Source organism: Mustela nigripes, chromosome 3, assembly GCF_022355385.1.
Source record: "Mustela nigripes isolate SB6536 chromosome 3, MUSNIG.SB6536, whole genome shotgun sequence".
Lineage (NCBI taxonomy): Eukaryota > Metazoa > Chordata > Mammalia > Carnivora > Mustelidae > Mustela > Mustela nigripes.
The window spans coordinates 101725876-101737355 of record NC_081559.1 but is presented as its reverse complement, the minus strand read 5'-3'; positions in this window follow the sequence as shown (position 1 = coordinate 101737355).

Here is an 11480-nt window from a genome sequence, read left to right as displayed (position 1 = left end):
GGAAGATTTGCCTCGTTTCTCCTGTTCATGTATTTATTTGATCATTGATATCAGTATGGACTCATCAGTATTTATTTTATACTTTGGGTTCAGGATCCAATATTAACCTTGTTTTGTAACTTGGATTGTTCCGGCTTTTCCCCTGGGGGTTCTTTCTGTTAGCTCCTGGGTCCCTTTGACAGACCTGTACCAATGCAGGTTTTTAAAATTCTTTGAGCACTTCATTACTTTCTAGCACCATGAACTGCTCCAGGCTCATATTTATTATGTCCTGCCGGGTTCCAGAATCAGCCGTTTCTCCAAGGAGTCCTGGTTCCTTAATAGGAGAATGGTATTAGGACCCAAGATGGGGGTGCCAGTGTGCTTATTGTTACCGGGGTATCATTGCTTCTGGGCTTTCTCAGTGGATAGAGCAGGAACCATGTCTGTGTGCATTAACCAGTATCAGACCCGTCCCTATATATATTTCTATATATCACCATCTGAATTTTTATTAAGTTAAACATGGGTTCATACCAGTGTCTCCAAGTATTACCCATTGTCTCATGGATCATTCTGGCTTCCTCCCCTTGTTTATCCATAAATCCCCACTCCAGGAGTGCCAGGGTGGCTCAGTTGTTAAGTGTCTGCCTTCAGCTCAGGTCATGATCCCGGAGTCCTGGCATCTAGCCCCACATCTGGCTCCTTGCCCAGGGGAAGCCTGCTTCTCCCTCTCTCACTCCCCCTGCTTGTGGTCCCTCTCTCGCTGTGTCTTTCTCTGTCAAATAAATAAAGTCTTTTTATATATATAAAAAAGGTATTTTAAAAAATCAAAAAAACAAAAAGCTTCCCACTCCAACGATGAGACACTAGTCTCCCACCCACTGTCATCCCTTTATTCCATTGTTTGATTCCAGCATACGTGTTTAGCAATATCACAATAATTACTGTGTGAAACAACTTTACTAACCAGAATATGGCATTTTTGTGCACTTCCTTTACCCATAGCCTTAACTTATTTCCAAAGTCACTTGAGTTCGCACTTTCTTCCCATTCCCTCCAGTGGGGTTCATTCATTTGCCAAACAGTTAAATTCTCTCCTCACCATCAGCATTTCTTCATAGGACCCCCTGTCCTCCTAAATGTCTTTTTTATTTTTTATAACGGGGAGGGGCAGAGGGAGAGGGAGAGAGAGAGAATACAAAGCAGGCTCCCTGCCCAGCACGGAACCCAACACAGGGCTCAATTTCACGACCCTAAGATCATGGCCCAAGCTGAAATCAATGGTTGGACATTTAACCCACTGAGCCACCCAGGCATCCCCGTGTTCTAATTTTTTTTTTATTTACACATGTTAAGATTCATTCTTTGTACTGTGAACTCCTGTGGATTTGATAGATGTCTGATAAGTATCCAACATCACGGTTTCCCACTTTGAGGTGGAGAAACTCTTTAGTAATACTTCTGCCACTCGTTCAAGAACCATTTTACCGCTCTAAAAAACACCCGATGCACTTCACCAGTTCACTCTCTCCCCACCGATCTTTTTATTGTCTGCTAGAGACATGGTTACATACAGAAGAGACACGAATGAGCATGCTCCCAGAAAGAACTAGAAGCGACTCAAATGTCCACTGACAGGAGGATGGATAAATAAGTTGAAGTATATCCCAATAATGAAGTCAAGTACAGCCATGACCACGACACTAATCCTATTAGAGGTCACACGGGTGAGTCTTGGAGAAATGGTAGTATACATGTGAACTAACAAGTCCCAGAGGACCGCAGATGCAAGCAGAACGCAACAATATAAAATAATAACTAGTTTTTAAAAAGCAAACAAAAAACACAGAATTGGGAGTAATAATTATTGGGTGCAGACGCAGAGGAATGAGATGGGGGAGGGGCACAAAGGCGTAGAAGGAAGTCAGCAGTGATGCTCTACTTCTTTGGGGGAGGGTAGTTCATAGCTATTCCTCATAGTATTATGATTTTAAATTTATACATTCGTCACATATAGAGTATATCATTATAATATTAGTAAACACTTTAATTTTAATTCCAATTTTTAAAAGATTTTATTTATTTATTCATTTGACAGAGAGAGAAAGAGACAGCGAGAGAGGGAGCACAGAAGCAGGTTTCCCCACAAGCAGGAAGCCTGACGCAGGGCTCGATCCCGGGACCCTGGGATCACAACCTTAGCCAAAGGCAGACACTTGACGACTGAGCCACCCAGGTGTCTTTAGTAAACATTTTTAAACTGACCTGATAACACCTAATCTGTGGGATGCTGTGAGGATTCCAAGAGAGAGTGTTCATGAAGAACTCATTCCCACAAAAGCTAACAATTGTGCTTACGATGAACATTCTCACCTCCCCCCGAATCACTGTCAGTCACGTCAGCTGCCTGCAGGTCACGCTCCCTGCCTTGGGCCTCTCTTGTAGGTCACTAGCAGTGAGGAACGTGGTGGTCAAAGCCTCCCCACAAATGCCTCAAAATCTATCCCGAGACTCACAGATTTGGTGAGCCAGCAGTGAGTTTAGAGGTCAAGTGCTATCATCTTCTATTTTGCACATGAGGGAAAAGGGGACTCAGAGAGGTTGAATGGCCTTCCTAAGACTATTCGAATCTTTTGTGAAGTAGCTGGCCGTGGGTGCCTAACTTCCAGCTGAGTGTAGAGCTGGTCCCTCTGTTAAGAAGGCAAAGCCCCCAGTGAGTTAGTACATCAGACCCAATGCCGCAGATGTGGCAGAGCTGAAAGGAGCTGGAGAGTAAAAAGAGGACAGATTAGGACAGACAGGAAAGACTTCCCTCTCCAAGCCTAGGATTTCTGATTTATTGGCTCATTCAGTGTGGGTCTCTACAGGAGGCAGCCTGTAGTTGGTGTAGTACCCAGGTGTAGCCACACGATGTCGCCAGAACCCAGTATTTGGAGCGGAGTCTACTAGGGCTCCCGCCATCGCCTACCGCCTGGTTCCCATCCGCAGAAAGCATTTTACTGTGGCTCTGAGCCTTCTCCATTCATGTTGCTAACAAAAGAAAGGAAGGAGCAAGTCCTCACAACAGTTTCAGAAGGGCAGGGATTACCTAGACCGGCACTGTCGATAGAAAGAAAATATGAGCCCTATATGCCAAATGATAGATGAGTATATCATTTAAAATGTTTTAATAGTCACCTTAAAAGAAAATAAAAAGAAACAAATAATATGAATTGTAATAATCTATTTTATTAGGCCCAATATTCAAAATACTATTTGTCAACATATAATCAATATTTTGGAAGTTAACAGGACACTTTATATTCTTTTCGTCATGCTAAGTCTTTGAGACCTGGTGTGTGTCTTACTTTGACAGCACATCTCTGGTTGGACCAGCCGTATTTCCAGAGCTCAACGGCCACTCTACAGGGCAGAACTGAGACAAAGTCCACAAGCAACAGCTCTGAAAGCACTTTACATATAATGACAGGCTATTGGGATCAAGGAGAATTCGTCCCAAGTGCGATGACTGATTTATCAGCTAGCCCTCAGAAAGCCTGGGCTCCCCACCACCACCCCACAATCTTTGCCACCTGCTTGATAATGTCTGAAGTTCCACCATCAGCTCCCTGTAAGCTTCATATCCTTAAGCCCTAAATGTGACACACTCTTATCCTTTTTCATTCACAGGCCAGAGACCTGGGAAATGAGTTTACAAAAGGCTGTGGGCCACAGGATCCTCCCTCCATGGGAAAGACAAAGAGAACGGAAGAGAAGTTTCTCTGGCCCACAGGAGATTTGTCATAGTAAAGGGAGTTCCAAGCCCTGCAACCCTCTCCCCCAAACCCCATTTCATCCCTCAAACTCTGGACCCTCACATAGGGCCGAGACATCTCATCTAGACCCAGCTGGGGCAAGGTCCACTGGACAGAAATGGGAAAGTCTCCAGGAGAGACACCCCTCCACCCCAGCCCCAGGCCAGGCCCTGCAGGCTTGGGGAGTATTTCAGTCTAGGGGTTTCTACAGACCTTTGACCCACTCTACTCTGTGGACTCCTGTGGAGAGGGGTAAGGTGAACCCAAACTCCCAGGCTATTGCAGGACCAGCTAACATGCTATTATCTGGAGAAAATGCTGAACATTTCAGATCTCAGAGCCAAACAGCCTCTAGGGTGGAAACAACTGAATTTCTGGAGGGATTGGTTTTCAGTGTCTGGCACTGTGCTAGCGACGGCCCATGGAGGAGATGGGGGAGAAAGGGCTTGCCACCTCAGAAGAGAAGCCCCGTTTCCTGAACGGTCTGCTCAAGGCAGAGTGTTTTTAAAGTTAACCAATAAAGTGCGAGGGGACGCACAGGGCAAGCACAGCACCCAGGCTAGAATTCCAGATGTCAAATAAAGATCGGGAGTCCTGTGTGTGTGTGGAGGAAAGCACCAGTAAAACTGGCCAAGCTACCATGCTCTGGGCAGCCTCCCAGGGCTGGAGCGGGGGTGGGAGGTAGGGGGGGGTGGGAGTGGGGATGTGGGGGCTGTGGGGGCTGGGGGGTGTCCCGCTACAGAGCCCCATCCTCTCCTTGCTTCTTCCCTGTAATCAGTCTCCTCAGCTCCACCCACACTCCCCTACCACCAACCAAGGGAGCCCAAATGCCAAAAAGTGAAACACACGTTTGCTATGAAATTCCTGGAGGACGGAATGTTTTCCAGTGAACAATATCTTCATAAAAACACCCAAGCTGACTCCACAGCTGTTGTAAAAACTTATCTGCAGCATCCAGTGTGTCTCCCGTGGTGACTTACCGGATTTGGAAACAGATACTTCATGAGGCAGCAGGAATCTCGGGCGGGGCTGAGTATACCAATAACCACAAATGAACTTGTTAAAAAAAAGTTACAGAAGTGATGGGTTAACCTCTTAACTCTTGCCCTTTTCCCCCCAAATAGTCTTAGACCACACAGCTCCCACTCTTGTGCAGGGATCACTGGGGGTGCAAAGTCAACCCAGAAAGTGAGCCAGGGAGTGGGGAAGGGACACTGCTGTCACTTCCCACTGTCCGGGACAGTAACTGCACCATCTCACCTAGAAAGGGCCCGAATGTGCCTGGGAGGTTGCCTGGGAGGCTGGGGGTGTCGGTGGGAGAATCCTATTTTCCAGCTGCAGGACCTGCCCATTCCTAAGGTCACATCTGGGAACCAAGAGGAATTTTGCACGCAGAATTTCCTCCTTATCCCAAGAAGCAGCAGGCAGGATGGCCTGGCAGACCAGGTCATTCAGCCTGCCCTGAACCGCGTGTCCCATTTCTCAGCTAGAATATAAGTGAGAAGGCTGGGCCCAGTGGCACCAGGCTTCTCATTACAAAGAAAAAATAAAAAGCAAAGTCTGGATTTGGACAGGAAAGAGGGAAATACAACTAGAGAATTTCTTTTCATGGTGCATTTGTGTGTGTGTGTGTGGGTGGGGGTGTGGGTGGTCAGGGTCTGACCTCCTAAGCCTCAAAGTTTGACTGCCTCCCCACGTGGTCTCAACCCCAAAGCCTAACACCGGTCAGGGTTGGTGACCATTCTTATTTGAGTGCCTTTTTAAAAAGGAATTAGCTGGGGAAACCACCTGTTTTGATATGATACATTTAAAAAAGTTACTTTTATTATTTTTTCATCTTTTTTTTAAATTTAATTTTATTTTTTCAGTGTTCCAAGATTCATTGCTTATGCATCACACCCAGTGCTCCATGCAATACGTGCCCTCCTTGGTACCCACCACCAGACTTGCCGAACCCCCCAACCTCCTCCCCTCCAAAACCCTCATTTAGTTTCTCAGAGTCCACAGTCTCTCAAAAAAGGGTTACTTTTTATTTTTTTTAAGATTTCATCTATTTATTTGACAGAGATCACAAGTAGTCAGAGAGGCAGGCAGAGAGAGAGAGAGAGAGAGAGAGAGAGAGAGAAAGGGAAGCAGACTCCCTACTGAGCAGAGAGCCCTATGCTGGCTGATCCCAGGATTCCAGGACCCCAAGACCATGACCTGAGCTGCTGAAGGCAGAGGCTTAACCCACTGAGCCACCTAAGTGCCCCCCAAAAAGGGTTACTTTTAAAGGTAAGTTGTTTTTGAGCTACTGAAGCCCAGCTTAAGCAAAACAAAGTGTTTTGTTTTTAAAATGTAGACAAGAGGGCTCCTGGGTGGCTCAGCCAGTGAACCTTCTGACTCTTGATTTCGGCTCAGGTCATGATCTCAGGGGCGTGAGATAGAGCCCCATGTTAGACTCACATGCTGGGCACGGAGCCTGCTTACGGTTCTTTCCCCTTCCCTCTGTCCCTGTGCCCCTTTTCTTAAAAAAAAAAAATTATATATATATATGCGCATCTATATATATATATATGCACATACAAGAATTTGCTTCTTTTGAATAATAAATTTGAAAAGGCAGCCACAAACTTCCCAAATGGGAAGATCACGCAGCAGTGAAGGCTGAACCTCACACCAAATTGAGGAAGACAAAAAAAAAAGAAAAAAGAAAAAAAACAAAAACAAAAGGCAGCTAGAGGAACCCAAATGTGTAACTATTCTTTCAGTCACAAAGAAATGAAATTAGGGCAAGTTCAAGGGTGAGGCATGTCCTTGAAGTAGCTAGGTGATTGTACAAAACCCCTAAAAGGCCCAGTGATTTCTGGGTTGGAAATTTCCAAAACCCTCCATCGTGACTCACTGTAATTTGCTGTCCTCAAAGCCGGCACTGGTTTTGGCAGAATCAGGGCCCTCGAGCTCCAGGCCAGGGGTAGCGGTGTGGGGAGAAGGGCGGCAGCCGGAAGCTTCCGTTGGGAGAAAATGGGGGTGAGGGACGGGTAGTGGCAAAATTGCCTTATAAGGAAACTGTAAATCCCCGGAAGGCCTGGTGTTTCATCAAACTAGAAAAATGCTGAAGGGAAGATCCAATAGCCCCATGGTCCTCCCACCCAGAGTTCAGGGAAAGAGGAAGAGGGAGGGATGGGTGTCTCTGAGAAGACATTCTTCTCTTGCAGTCCATCTAAAGGCTCCGGCAGGCAGCGATGTCTTCACCAGAAGACACCCAGCTCACAAAGGTCAGACCTTGACGGGAATGCACGGTGGAGCCTGTCAGAACCTCGTGGGGGTGGCCACTCACAGAATCTCAAATTCCCCAATTTACAGGCGATGATGGGGGCTCCCCTGTCAGAGAGCGCAGTGACTGAAGGGAGCCCTTTCTGGGTTAACCCAGGTTTGCCTCCCAGGTGATGGGGGCGTGACCTGGAGCTCCCACCCTCCCCCTGGCGCTTCTGAGCTGGGGCTCCGCTGCAGAAAGAATGGGCGTTCCCTGGGATTCTCCTAGACATGCACATTTGGGCTCAGAGCTGGACTGTCTGGGATGTGCTTCCTGGCACATAATTACCACCATCAAGATTATTATTAGCATTAGGCATTTACATGACACTTAATATTTTCAAAGCATTGTACTGCTGTTTAATTAGTTTTTCCTTGCAACATTCCTGTCGAGTCCGCACTTGATAGCTGGGAGACTGACAGGGGGAAGACAGAAGTGCTAAAAGTTGATGATGAAGAGGGGATGCTGCAGAGTCGCTCCCTCGGCATTTATTCTCAATGGTGACCCAGCCAAGATCGCCACCCCCTAGTGCCCGCAAATTCTACACTCCCCCCTCCCTAGAACCTCACTCTCAAGGTACCTGTAACCTCCAGGAGTGTGGTGTGAAGGGAATCTCTTGTTTTTTTGACTCAAGGTCCAGACATCTTTCAAAAAAAAAAAAAAAAAAAACAACCTGTCAAGTTCAAGTTCAATCATATTCAAAACTGCTGACACCCTTAGTCTCATTCCAAACCTCTCCATTAAAGTAACTATAAAATCCCAGGGTGGTGATTCCCAAACCTAAGGCTGCTCTGATAGGAAGGCTTTTAGTATTTGATAAATCCTGAATCTAATTTGGTCTGTTAAAATGGAGAAGTGGCGCAGGCCAGCAAAGGTCGCCTCTTGCCAGCACAGAGGCTCCTTTCCTGACCCCTAGAGCCCCATCAGGGCCTTGAGAAGCCCTATGTTCTACTTCTGAGACAATAAGACCTTTTTTGGCACAAGGCCTCTGATTCTGCCCCCCTCCCCCCCAGTTAAAGGGGAAAGCTCAGGGGAAGTGAAAGGGAAATGCATGCATTCAAGACCAACGGAGGAAGCAGGACTGCAATATCTCTGGCGGTTAGCTGTGGTTCCTACCACCCTGGGGGTAACGCCAGCCCCTCCTCTCCTCACCCCCATGCTTTCCTAAAGCAAGCCAGGAATCTCCATTCTCTCTCCTGGAAAGTCTTTCCACCCGTGGGGAGGGGAGAGCGGAAACCAAGCAAAGTTCCCTTATGTATAGGACCCCCTGCCCACTTCACTGGGGAGCCAGAGATATTGGCTAGCCAGTGACCTGGGGTCAAATTGGGGTCAGAGAGATTTACATCTCCTGGCAATGCTGGTCCTAGGTCCCCTCCTTCCCTCCCTATCCACACTCCCATCCTGGTCAAGGGTGCTTCATGCAACTTAGGGACGATCCAGGACCTGCGACCTGGAGAGGTGACCGCGGGAGCACAGCTGGGAAGCACTGCATCCTTGAGGTTTTGCCATGGGCCCCAACCGCCCTTGGGGCCCCTCTCTTATCCCCGCCAGGACAGTGGAAGAGCGACTCTGGAGAAGCTCAGAGACTTGTTGTCTTCGTGGGACCCGAGTTCTATGCACATCCCAGTCAGGTCCTCGCTTGCTGCCCAAGGGGAAGTCTGAAAAAGTCTGGGCTTTGGCAACCCCCTAGCAGACGCTTAGACCAGACACTGAACCTGGAAGCGGACGCCTGAAGGCAGGAGCTGGGGCCTGCGGGCCTGCCCAGACCGGCATTTCTGTCCCCGTCGCCTGGTGCAGACAAACAAGGCGGAGTACGATGCTCCGCCGCTGTCCGCGTTCCCTGCGCTTCGGCGCACGGAGAAAGAACACAGACCAGACCAGCCTGGAGAGAGGCAGCGGCCTCCGCCCTGCTCTCCGAAGGGGCCCTTCAGTGTGATGGAAGATCATCTCCTCGCAGCAGGCTATGGAGTTCCAGTTCTTTGTCCAGGACTGGGGCCGGCGTGCAATGCATGGGCTGGGGGCTCACCGCACGGACCCCCGCAGCGAAACCCGAGCTGGCCAGAATGCGGTGTACTTCGGGGCTTGGGAGCAGGGAGGCCTCGCGTCCGTGCGGGGTGGCATTAGAATGCCGTCCTCCTTGGGGCCTGTGGGACAACTTCAAGAGGCCCCTGAACCGACTGGTCGCCACCTCTCTTTTAGAGAGAGATTGGGTTCTCCATTTCCGGCTTGCTAGGGACATGCCCTTGGGCTAGTTTATGAGTATCGACTGTCTGTGCCTCAGGAGCCGGTGATATTATATATCCCAGTGGGTTAATTGAAAGGAAAAATGAGTGAGCTAACCCAGTTGGAGAGTTGAGAGCCATGCCCAGAGCGGGCACCCCATAAGTATTGGTTATCTACTCTACCGTCGGTCCCTTGACTTTTGGAGAAAGAGCTCCCTTGCGCTCACTGACTCTCTCCTCCCTCCCTCTCCCCTCTCTCTATCCATAACTTTCCCCCTCTCTCCCTCTTCCCATGTCTCTAGTTTCTTTCTCTCTTCCTTCTCTCCCCTTTGTAGACCCGCAAACTCCAAGTGAAATTCGAGAAATGTTTTAAATAAATCCGTTCATTTTCCTATGTCAGTCCCACCACTGAAGTTGGCCTGAGCCGCACAAATTGGACCTGGCACTCCTGGGCTCCAGTAGGTTCTGCAGGATCCTCTCCCCACCCCCTAACCCCCGCCCCGCCTTGGTCAGCTCCTGGCAACGCCTTGCCAACCACTACCCCTCCAGCCCCTGTCTTGACCTTGCTTCGTGAAGCCAGGGTTCCGTGGCCCGCCTGGGAGAGCCCAGTCGCGCCCTTGTTTAGTTACATAGTCCCCGCTGTTTCCCGGTCTGGCCGGCGACAGTGTCCACGCGGCCACAGCGCTCAACCCACAGCTTCCGCCCCGGGCTCGCCACAGGCCCCAGTGTGCCGGCTTTGCTAGACTCAGGCAGCTCCCGATTTCCCAGGCCCACCTGGCTTCGTGGGTAGGCGGTTGAGCCCAGAACGGTTTGAGCCCAGCTAAACCAAGCCAGAAAGGACGAAGTTCCGAATTCCAGGAGTCAAGGCTGAAGGCCTGGGAAAGTGCCGGCGTCACACGCAGTGTGAATCCGGCGGCGCCAGAAACCAGAATCGCCAAACCCCTGGCCACCAGTGGGACCGGAACTCCGGAGAGCGGGCGAAAAATCGAAAAATCCCGAGCCTTCAGGCCTCATGCTGCGTTCAGACTGCCGGTCACAGGACAAATGATCTACCCCCTGACCTCGACTTTTCCATCTCTAAATAGGAACACTAACCCCAAGCCTGAATCCCACTTGCGTTCGTCTTTTCAAGACACTGAAATTCACCACTTCCGAGGAGGAGGCAGGCGCTCCCAGAAGGATTCCTGGACTCACAGACGGAAAGATCAGAAACATTCTCTCCATTCGGAAAGCAAAGGGTCCAGGGTTCAAAGTGAAATCAGCTCCTCTGATTGTCCCCAGGGCAGTTTCTTATTCCCAGGGGAAGGGACGCGCGGCCTCCGTCCTGCCGCGGAGCTGCTTGGGGAGCTGAAGACCAGGTTAGCGCTAAGGCCCGTCTGCTGCTCCGTCAGGCGCGGACCGGTTGGGGCTGCCCAACCCGCCTAACTCGGCCAGGCTGACCCACGCTTGGGCGCCAGGCCTGGCGGAAAGGTCCCACCGCACGGAACCCGCACTTTCCTCCAGCTGCGCAAACATGGAACTCCGAACGGAAGTAATACGCGATCTCCGGGCAACTCCAGCAAAGTATTGCCCCCTCCCCGCCCCTGTCCCCATATCCGCGCTCCATTAATTTCATGGGGAGTTCGAGGGGAAGTGGGTTGAGCTTTGAGCTATCCGACACTGGTCTTAATGCTTGTCCTTTCTGCTTTCTGGACACCGTCCGTGAGGGAGCCTCTGAGTAGGGCCCGGTGCATTCCCCCCTCCCCACCCCGGCGGTGGAGGTGGACTCGGAGTGTCCATGGCCTAGCCTCCGTTCTTCTTCGGTCCTCTCTTGGACACTGACCCAGATCCGGGGCCTGGGTCTTCTGGTCTAAGCCTCTCACGTTAGTATCCATTATATATTTGCTGGCCCCATGACATGGGTCCTCCCCATGGGTCCTCCCCTGCGTGTTCACACTGCAAAGTGAACAAAGTTTTCTTGTTTTGTTGATTCTTAAAAAAAAAAAAAAAAAAGATTTTAGTAAATGGACACTTACCAAGATAATTCTGGACAAGAAACGTCCCTACCCCCATCAAAGGAAATTTTTGGACAACAGAGAACACAGTAATATAATCAAAGCAGCTATATATTAAATATGTGTAAGAGGTTAGGATATAAATGGTATATAAAGATCCAGGATCTATGAAGAGTTAGAAAGAAAAGACACA